This window comes from Bidens hawaiensis, unplaced genomic scaffold, assembly GCF_021521415.1.
Source record: "Bidens hawaiensis isolate Kalapana, Puna unplaced genomic scaffold, B.hawaiensis_p1.1 tig00039835_1, whole genome shotgun sequence".
In the NCBI taxonomy this organism is placed as follows: Eukaryota; Viridiplantae; Streptophyta; class Magnoliopsida; order Asterales; family Asteraceae; genus Bidens; species Bidens hawaiensis.
Window position 1 is genome coordinate 47449 of NW_027497012.1, and position 11862 is coordinate 59310.

The window sequence follows — 11862 nt, forward strand, 5'->3', positions numbered from 1 at the left end:
CCAACATAAGCCTCAGCAAAACCGTAGTCCGAGTCTTTATTCAACCTGTGGGTAATGAGTGGAGATAAGACTGGCCTACAAGCTTATTAAGTTGTAACTCATACGTGGTATTTGAGGGCAGCGACATATACTGGCACATCTTTTGCTAGTCTAGATATTAAACTGAAATAAGTGTTGATAGTGTGAGGGGTATGAACATGTATGCCTTAACCGGAAACAAAGTACACTTGTCTGGGCGGCTCTATTTTTTTTATAATATCATTTAACCTTATTTGTGGGATGTCAATCTAGAAAGTGTCAGTCTGGGAAACTGGGTATGACCTTAAACCTTACTAGTATTAATGGCGATAACTAGCATACCTCTGATGGAGGTTAATGTTTACTTTAGAGTTTACTTGAGGGCAAGCAAAAGATAAGTGTGGGGATGTGATGGTCGGGTATTTTGTATATATTTATATATATATATATATATATATATATATATATTAGTGTATTAATTATCTAGTTTTATTGAGTATATTATTAGAATTTTGGTACTTCATACGTGCTTTTGTATTTTAGGTCATTGATCATTAAAGATGCTAAATTGGAGACTTGTACTAGCATTGAATGATATATTGGAAAGACCGGAGCATGATTTGATGTCTTGGGAAGTGTTACAAGGATTCGGGAGGAGTATGGATGAGGAATCATAAGTCGATGTTAAAACTTAACAATATGGGCTGACAAAACGCGACCAAGAAGTAAAACGGGCATATCCTGGGCTAGAAAATGAGTTACGGGACCCATAATATATGAATTTTGGGTTTCTAGACGAGATGAATCTGAATATGAGGTTTTCTTAGGTCGCGGTACGCTATAGCATGAGGTTATAACCATCGCGTATTGCTATGGACATAAAAAACGGGAAAAATCAGGTTTTGACCTATATTTCTATTTTACGAACCCTAATAAGTTTTTACGATTTCCAGCAACTGTTAGAAGATTTTGGGTGAATTCCAGGGATACCAATCATCTCTTGATCAATCCTAATGGCCTTCCTCATCATAATTGAAGATCTATCGATGACGATGCTCAGCTAGTCTTCTCGAAAAATATCCGGGATGTAAAGTTGGTATTACTTTCAGTTTTCTCATGTATTAAGAACACATACTTTATAACTGTTGATGATTACTCTATGAGTATTGATGTTTAGTATTGTTGTGCATTCATTCGGTTTAGGTTTACGTTGATCAGAACAATTAGTTTGTCGATTGCTATAATAATTGCTCATAGGATTGTTTTGATTAGTTGAATACAAAGAAGCATACAATTGCCCTTAGTTGAGTCACACTGGCAGGGACTGTTTGATAACCAGTGCCGTGTGTTAGCGATTGTTGATGCCTAAGGTTTAGCTCGTTAATTCGTCTGTGTTAATCAATAATAGTTCATTTGTTTGGTTGCACGAGATTACTATTTGTTTGCATTCTTGAACCCCTGGTGTGATTTGCTTTTGTTAATTGCTTGAATTTGTTAAATTGCTTAATCATTTAAAAACCAAACTATTTGCTTGTTTGATCAACACTACACTTTATTACTTCATAATATTATAAATTGGTTGCACGTTACACTGACCACATACGTCTCGTGGTTCGACACCCTACTTACCCTAGCTTGCTTAGGTGATTAGGAACTGATTTTAATTATTTTTGACTAGATATCGACAATCTAGCATCAATTCCTTGAGACACCAGTGCCTTATTAACTTCATTGCTCTTAGAATCAAAGTTTCTTGTACTCAATTCCATTGATTTTGATGATGTTGATAACTTTATTTTGTATAGCCTTTTTTAGTTTATGTGAAATCAATATCGGAGCCACATAGAAGTCATTGGGTTCGGCCGAACCCAGTCAATTTTCGATTTTATACAACTTATAGGTACGATTTAACGAGCAAACTCGTTCTCTTTCGGCGACCGAACCAAATATCACGATATCTCCAGAAACACTTTACCATTCACGGGTGAAGAATAAAAACTAGAATTTTAGAGGGAGACAACGATGTCATTTCTTCATCTAGTATGTCATCGTTTTTGTGATATTGTGAGAATTCACCGTCTAATTTTAGAGCACCCATGAAGAGAATAAGATGATATAAGGAGTCTTGTAACTTTTTATGCACTCATAAAATATATGTTCATAAAAAATATTTTCTATTATAATAATATATGTAACACCATATTTTGTTTAATGGTCGTACTTAGGGATGAGTTCGGGATGGTATCGGTACTGGCTGGTACCGATCCCAAAATTTGAAATATTTCGCACCGGTACCAAAATGTTTGGTTTGGTACCAGTGTATTTCGTGCAAAATTCGAGAAATACTGGTAACGTACCGAAAACTCTAAACTTCGTACCTATTGGGTACCGACGGTACCGAATTCGATAATGGTACCGAAATCGCTCATCTCTAGTCGTCTTCATTCATCCATATTTATTTTTATTTTTTTCGAAGAGTTAAAATGATAAAACTCCAATACATAGCAACAAGCTTGAAACGAATGACCATACAACACCACACTTCAAAATCTTAAAATGTAAAATTACACCAAACTTCAAATTTATTTATTTGGCCAAATGATCGACCCGACCCATCCGAGCCTGGAAACTTTGACGCCGAAAAAAATTAAACACTGAGAAATCCTAAACCCATAGGAAAAATTTCATGACTTCGCCACTGTTTGAAATAAAGTAAGAGAAGCTTCGTTCACATGAAATGGATTATTTTTGTTTGATGTACAACTCCATTTAACTTCCACTTTGTTTACACAAGTTCACTTGAATCTACCTATACTATTAAAACAATTGAGTTTGTGTACAATTAACATTTTTTTATTGACCAACTCTATTGTTTCCATATATAACAACTACTTCGATAATTTTCTTAGCAATTAAATAATTCAAAAATAATTTAACTAAATCAGAAACCCATAATTAAATCACATACTAAAATTATTTAAATCATCTGTAAACAAAATTTTTAGCTAAAACCGACAATTTTAATATTCAAATTTAACTTTCAAACTTAAACCAAAACTGACACAATTAATGTTCAATTTTAATATTCAAATTATACCAAAACTGACAACATAATTAATTCATATCCTTACAAAATGTATTTACTCTAAATCTAAATTATCTATAAATAAAAACCATGTAATAACTTTTGTAAAACCCTAACGTATTAGACGTCCAATTTTAAAATTTTCAAATTTCCACAACTAATTTGACCTCATCTTATACTTCGAACACCATTTCAACAATCATTTCTATCAATTCGGTATTCCATATTCATTTGTTTATATCATCCTTTTCACTCTTCTTAAGATGTTATAACTTATAACTACGACATTGTATTCAAATTTCTATCGTTTTTTATTGGTTATAAGTGAAATTCACATTTTAATTTAATTATGTTTTCCTTAATTGGTCTTTTGGTTGTTATGCAGGAAAGTTAGCTTGGGAATTGGAGGTATGCTAACTGGTTAGGTGAATGATTCATGTTAAAGTTTTAGTATTATCAGCTCTACTTAAATATATTTATTTTGTTCTTATTGTTGGTGTACCTTGAATAAAACTTAATTATTTGAATTGTTGGTATTATTTACAGTTGCTCTTATATGTTGCACACGTCTTGCTGCTACTTAGGTAGGTCAGATCATGAAGTTTGAGGACCATTCAGAGACTAGCTCGAGCCATGGTAGGACATAGTCACCAAATGCGTATTCTGAATGATGTAAGATTTCTTGAAATTCATATTTATAGGTTTATTTTTATATGTTGAGAGCTCCCTCTATTCATATTTACAATTTAAGGACCGTTTGGAGACTAGCTCTAACCATGGTAGGACTGGGTCACCAAAGTTCCACCTGCTCCTTTCAAGATTTAATAGACAGTTGAAGGTTTTGAGATTTGCGAAAATGTAACATCCTACTTTGGGTTATAATAATAAAAGAGAATTTCGTTTATGCAATAATGTGTCATGTATCGGTTTAGATAATAAATTCTAAAAGGGTGGGCTTGGACTTTAGATGGTGGAATAAGAAATGAAATGAGCCTTAGGTCCATGGGCTTAAGGGAGTACAATACCCCTTATACCCTGATCCTTTCCATTTTTATCCATTTCTACACCATAGCTTACACCTTGGAAAGCATACACAAACACCATCCTATATCCCGATCCAAGATCCGAAGGTGAAAACCCAAGCTTGTTGGTGCTGGAATGTCGTAACGAGCCAAACCTAGATCAAGACTAGACCATGTTCGTAAACCAACTCGTTTAAAGTACGTTTATAACGAGATCTTGTTCATTTAGGTTCGGATTCATTTAGTAATCTTAGATCTGTAAGAGTATGGTAAAAACGAACCAAACGTGATGATTCTTGCTGAAAACCATTAACGATTGATAGGATAATTTCTCAAACAAATAACCGGGTTATAAACGAACAAATATCATCCTTAAAAATGTAATATTAGGATGAATGGATGGTTAGGGTTTGTAGGCTCTGCTACTCCGAGTTCAATGATACCAAAATCATGTTATTTCATCAAGGTTTGAGGGTTAATCACATATCTGATGTAGGTTGACTGTTTGGGTGTTATTGGCGATTTTAACTTTGACCTCTGAGTCAAAGTTTGGATAAGACTGAGCCCATTCGTTATTTTAAAATAACAAATTAGGTCATTCGTTACTCACCAGTTCGTTATGATTAAGACAACGAATAAGACCATTCGTTAATCACCAATTTGTTATGATTAAGATAACAAATTAGGCCATTCGTTAATCACCAATTATTTATGATTAAGATAATGAATTAGGCCATTCTTTAACCATCAAATTGTTATGGTTAAGATAATGAATTAGGCCATTCGTTACTCACCAATTCGTTATGATAAGATAACGAACTAGATAATGAATCGGGTTATGATAAGATAACGAATCAGCTCGACCCCAGCCAGGGGTTCTGCCCGTTGGACCCTGCTAGGGGCTCCCGCCCCTGGAACACCGTTGCCAGGGTAGCTCCCCTGGACCCATGATCGTCGAGGGTTATAATTAAACTAGAAATACAATATAGATAGAGATTGTAATTAATACGCCTAATTGTTATACAGTTAGCCGTGCACAACTAAAGAAAGGGATAACCGTTAACGGGGAACGTAACCGAGCTCATGTGAGTTTCTTGCCCCATTTCCTTGTTATGATTTCAGGGTTGTGTGCATACTCGATGTGATTAGTTAATACACTTACCTTAAGTGGCAAGTGTATGCCTTGTATAATTTATGTATGAATGAATGCTTGACGGTGCGTGAACGATCTTCGGATATTGCATGTACCGCAAGGTGATAGTTTGAAGATATGATTGTTATATATGATGTATAAATAATGTATGTATGTATGAAAGTTATGGTTATGAATATATAGACATGTATGGTATGGTTGTATGGAAGAAAGGGAACCGGTCCCTGATAATTCTCGAGGCAGAAAGGGAACCGAGCCCTAATAATTCTCGAGGCAGAAAGGGAACCGAGCCCTAATAAATCTCGAGGCAGAAAGGGAATCGGGCCCTAATAATTTCGAGGCAGAAAGGGAAACCGGCCCTAATAACACTCGAGACAGAAAAAGGGAACCAGGCCCTAATAATACTCTAGGCAGTAGGGCGTAACGCTCTTTAAAATGTAGAAGTATGTAAAGTAAGATTAAATTTAAAAGTATGAAAGAAAAGAAAAGAATGAAAGAAAGAAAGAATGTATATGATAATATATGTATGAAAGAAAGGTAAGCAGGTTATATATTATGTATCTTCTGATGCGTATGTATAAACATGTGAATGTATTGTATGTTACCTGATTAACTAGAACTCACTCAGCGTAGCTGAATTTTAGTATGGACGCATGTGAGTAGGATGAGGCAGCTCGCATGAAGTGGGCACATGGCATGGAAAGGAAGAGACTGGCATCTCATGGAAGATTTTTATGTTTTTTGATTGATGTTTCTAAAATTGAAAGACAGGATGTTGTTTTAAACAAGTTATGAATTATTATGTAATGTTTTATGAAAGATTTAATATTCCGTGAAATTTTTATTTAACTATGATGTTTAGAACTGTGTTTATGAGAAAATCCAACGTCCAAAGTAGGGCACCGGTAACGGGGCCTTACAGAAAATATTGTTGATTTATTTTCTGGTTTTTGGTTTTTAAGTAAGATTATACCAATTATTTTTTAATATTTTAATTTGAACTAAATTTTTCATAAACACATTATGCTAAACAAAATAAAAAGACCAAAATTATTTTGACTCATAGATTGGTTCTAAAAGTCGGTGTACCAATAATGTTACGGATAGGATAAATTGATTGTTGATTGATTAACTATTTAAAAGTAGAATTAGCACAAATAGACTTCTAAGAGGAATTGTATTGGACACGGACAATAACGTGACCAGATATCACAGTTGGCCACTATTATTAGCTGTTAGCCTTACTATCCTTGTACTAAATAGTTCCTTGAGTGATGACGTTTGTGTTTTCCCTACCAGAATATGATGGCTAGAGCTAGGCAAGTAGTTGGAGCAGGAGGTCGCACGGGACGTCGTGGCAGACAACATATTATCCGACAACCTTCTGTAGATTCAACTTCTAACACTAGGGAAGAAGGAAGCGCAGCTGGGCGAAACCCGAGCAAAAACAAAGGGTATCAACTTGAACCTGCAGTTTAAGCAGCCATTGTTCAAGCGGTAGCCGCCGCTGTGAAGAACTTGAGTCCTGAAGGGTCTGCTAAACGCTATGGAAGAACTGTTGAGAAGTTGTGGTAAAAGAGTAAGAAGGATGAGGAGAGAGAGAAGGAGGACTCGAGTGTGGTTAAGACGGTGAAGGTTGATGATAGTAAGAGAGACCGAGGTGGGTGCAATTACAAGTCATTCAAAGGTTGCGACCCGCTGAAGCTAACTTGTTTGGGAGACGCAATCATTGCTTTTCAATGGATAACCACAATGGACAAGGTTATCCAAATCAGCAAATGCCGTCCCGACCAAGCTTTGGGTTATGCTACCCAATCCTTCGGTGATGAAGCAATGTACCATTGGTAGTCGATTGAGCAAAGCAAGAGTCAAGAAAAGATTAAGGAAATGAGGTGGGAGGATCTGAATGAGTTGGTGATGAAGAGGTTCTGTGCCGACGCCGAAGTTGAGAGGGTAGAGATGAAGTTCCCGAAATTGAAAGCGGGAAAGATGACACACCGTGAGTATACCACAGAGTTCAACCGAATGTCTAGGTTGGTGCCCGATATAGATAACAGTGAGGCTAAGAGAATCAAGTGCTATGTGAAAGGATTGCCACATAATGTTCGCATGCTAGTCAGGGCGAATAAACCTGCTACTTTTGACTCTGCTGTTGAGTTCGCAGAGATGGTTTATGAAGACCTGGTTGTGGATGATGTTGTGGTGGGATAAGAGAAGAAAGATAAGAAATGGGCCGCTCCTATCAAACGCCCAGGTACGCAGTTGTAGAACCCTAAGGATATGAAGCTGAGAGTATGGGAGAGGAAGTCGTGTAAGAATTGTGGCAAGATGCACGGTGGTAAGTATCGATGGAGTAAGGGTTCAGACCTTTGCTATAAGTGTGGAAAGATTCACGCTGGTGAGTGCAAGTTTGGTACGAACGCCTATTACAAGTGCGGGAAGGTGGGGCATTATGCTCCGGATTGTACCGCAAAGTCTGCATATTATAAGTGCGGTAAGACGGGTCATTTTGCAAGGGAGTGCACCGTGAGTGAAGCTGGAGGAAGTGGGAAGAAGGATGCAGATCAAGCTAGGCCAAGGACTAGAGCCTACATGCTGACTCAAGAACAAGCTAAGCAGATCCCGGATGTCGTGACAGGTACGTTTCTAGTAAACGGTATTTCCGCTTCAGTATTATTCGATTCAGGTGTGAACAAAAGTTTCGTAGCCACACCATTTAGCTAAAATTAAATGTTGCCCAGTGTCTAAAACTTTCATAGTAGAAACCGCTAGTGACTCCTCGGTGAAAATAATGAAAATGGTTAAGAATTGTAAGATAGAGTTAAAGGGACATGAGTTCCCTGTTACTTTGTAAGTTATGACGTTAGGAGGGTTCGATGTGGTTTTGGGAATGGATTGGTTGTCTAAGTATGAGGCTTAGATAGTGTGTAAGAGTAGGATAATAAGGTTAAAGTCTTTGAATGGTAGTGCGGTGACGGTTTATGGCGATAAGGAAAGTTCTGGGCTTAATGTCATTTCGATGATAAAAGCCTAGGGTTTGTTAAGACGAGGGTGCGGTGCCTACCTGGCGTATGTTGTCAATGCTACGACCGAGACGAAAGAAATGAAAGATGTTCCTATCGTGCGCGACTACCCAGAAGTATTCACTGAGGATCTTCCGGGGTTGCCACGGAGCGATAGATAGAATTTTAGATATATTTAGTACCAGGAGCCCAACCCATCGCGAAAGCACCATCCGAGATGAAAGAGTTGATGTCTCAGCTGCAAGAACTCCTCGACAAGGGTTTCATTAGACCAATCGTTTCCACGTGGGGCGCACCAGTGTTATTTTTGAAGAAGAAGGATGGAGGTATGAGAATGTGCATAGACTATTGCGAGTTGAACAAGCTTACGGTAAAGAATAGATATCTTTTGCCAAGGATTGATGATCTGTTTGACCAACTGCAAGGTTCAAGTTGGTTCTCACGAATAGATCTTAGATCAGGCTATCATCAGCTGAAAGTTAAAAAGGCAAACATCCCCAAAACAGCGTTTTGACACGGTATGGACACTACGAGTTCCTCGTGATGTCATTCGGTCTAACGAACGCTCCCGCAGCATTTATGGACTTGATGAAATAGGTGTGTCATCCGATGTTAGATAAGTCAGTGATCGTCTTCATTGATAATATATTGATCTATTCAAAGAATGAGTCGAATCATGCTGAGCATCTGATAGAGGTATTGGAGACTCTGAAGAAACAAAAGTTGTACGCTAAGTTTTTGAAGTGTGCTTTCTGGTTATGAGAAGTGCAATTCATAGGTTACGTGATTAATCCTGAAGGGATTATCGTGGACCCAGCTAAGATTGAGGCGATAACAAATTGGAAGACTCCGCAGACCCCAACCGATATACGAAGCCTTTTAGGATTGGCTGCCTATTACAGGAGATTCATCGATGGCTTCTCCAAGATAGCTGCACCGCTGACCGGTATGACCCGAAAGTCGGTAGTATTCAGTTGGGGTAAGTTTCAAGAAGAAGCTTTTGAGGAACTAAAGAGAAGACTCACGAAAGCTCCAATCCTTGCTTTACCCGATGTGACGAGGATCTGATTGTTTGTACCGATGCTTCGCATCGTGGGTTAGGTTGCGTGTTGATGCAACGAGGAAAAGTGATAGCTTATCCGTCTAGAAAGTTGAAATTCCATGAGAGTACTTATCCGACGCATGACTTAGAGCTAGCAGCATTAGTGCATGCTCTCAAGATATGGAGACATTATCTGTATGGTACTAAGTGTACCATTTTCACAGATCATAAAAGTTTGAAGTACTTCTTCGAACAGAAAGAGCTGAACATGAGGCATAGAAGATAGTTAGAGTTGATAAAGGATTATGACTGTGATATTAAGTACTATCATGGTAAAGCTAACGTGGTCGCCGATGCGCTAAGCCGTAAGAATGAAGAAGTCATTGCAACATTGAAGTCATACCAATTGATTATGACTTCAAGTCATTTTGAAGAAATAATCAAAGTGCAATCAGAGGTGCTGGTAGATGAAGGGCTAGTGAAGAAGGAAAGGATTTACGGTCAGCAGGACGAGTTGATGGAAAACACGCATAGTGTTAAGACCAGATTTGACTGTATGTGGATTCCACGTCATGGAGGTCTTAGAGGTCGAATCTTAGATGAAGCTCATAAGTCAAGGTATTCGATCCATCCAGGATCCAATAAGATGTACCAAGACTTGAAGAGAGACTATTGGTGGCCGGGTATGAAGAATGATGTGGCAGATTATGTCTGTAAGTGCTTAACTTGTTTACAAGTCAAAGCCGAACATTAGAAACCTTATGGAAAGATGCAACCTTTGGAGATACCTGAATGGAAATGGGAACACATTACCATGGATTTCATAACTAAGCTACCTCGTACAGCTAAGCATCATGATACCATTTGAGTGATAGTGGATCGTTTGACCAAAAGTTCTCACTTTCTGCCTATACGAGAGGCTATCTCGTCAGAAACGTTAGCAAGTTTGTTCATCAAAGAGGTTGTGACTAAGCTCGGAGTGCCATTTTCGATTATATATGTTAGAGATACTTGTTTTACTTCGAGGTTTTGGAAGAAGTTCAATGGAGCTATGGGAGCGAGATTGAACATCAGTACGACGTATCATCCACAAACAGATAGACAGTCTGAAAAGACGATCCAAACCCTTGAGGATATGCTACGTGCTTGTGTTTTAGACTTTGGAGGAAGTTGGGATGATCATCTGCATCTGGCAGAGTTCTCCTATAACAATAGCTACCATTCAAGTATTGGTACGCCACCATTTGAGATGCTTTACGGTAGATAATGTAGAACCCTGGTATGTTGGGGAGAGATTGATCAGAAAGAGATGGGAAGTTTAGAAGTTGTTCAAGAAACCTCGACAAGGTTCGATCAGATCAAGGCAAAAATGAAATCTGATCAAGACCGACAGAAGTCGTATGCTGATAAGCGGCGACGACCAATTGAGTTTAACGTTGGTGACAATGTGATGCTCAAGGTCTCGCCTTGGAAAGGAGTTATCCGTTTTAGGAAGAGAGGGAAGTTGAGTCCGAGGTACATTGGACCGTTTAAGATTATAGATAGTGTGGGTGAAGTGGCATACAAGCTAGATTTACACGAGGAGTTAGAAGGAATTCATTCAACCTTTCATGTTTCTCATCTGAGAAATGTCTAGCTGATGACACGTCTCATGTGCCATTGGTGGATATTGATGTTGTTGAACAACTGAACTATATTGAACAACCTGTAAAGATAGTGGACCGCAAGGAAAAGCAACTTCGTTACAAGGTTATACCCTTAGTGAAAGTGATATGGAAGCATCACAAGGGATCGGACGCCACTTGTGAAGTTGAGGAAGAGATGCGCAAGTTTTACCCGAATCGGTTTATGTAATAATTCCCCGAAACCTCTTTAAGGAGGGAAGACTTGTAACATCCTACTTTCGGTTATAATAATCAAAGAGAATTTCGTTTATGCAATAATGTGTCGTGTATCGGTTTAGATAATAAATTCTAAAAGGGTGGGCTTGGTCTTTAGAAGGTGGAATAAGAAATGGATTGGGCCTTAAGTCCATGGGCTTAAGGGAATATAAATACCCCTAAAACCATAAACCTTTCCATTTTTATCCATCTCTACACCATAGCCGACACCTTGGAAAACACACACAAACACCATCCAATATCCCGAACCAAGATCCGAAGGTGAAAACACGAGCTTGTTGGTGCTGGAACGTCGTAACGAGCCAAACCTACATCAAAACTAGACCGTGTTCGTAAACCGACTCATTTATGGTACGTTTATAATGGGATCTTGTTCATTTAGGTTCGGGTTCGTTTAGTAATCCTAGATCTGTAAGAGTATGGTAAAAACGAACCAAACGTGATGATTCTTGCTGAAAACCATTAACGATTGATGGGTTAATTTGTCAAACGAATAACCGGGTTATAAATGAACAAATCGCACCCTTAAAAACATAATATTCAGATGAATGGATGGTTAGGGTTTGTAAAGGCTGCTAATCCGAGTTCAATGATACCAAAATCGTGTTATTTCAACAA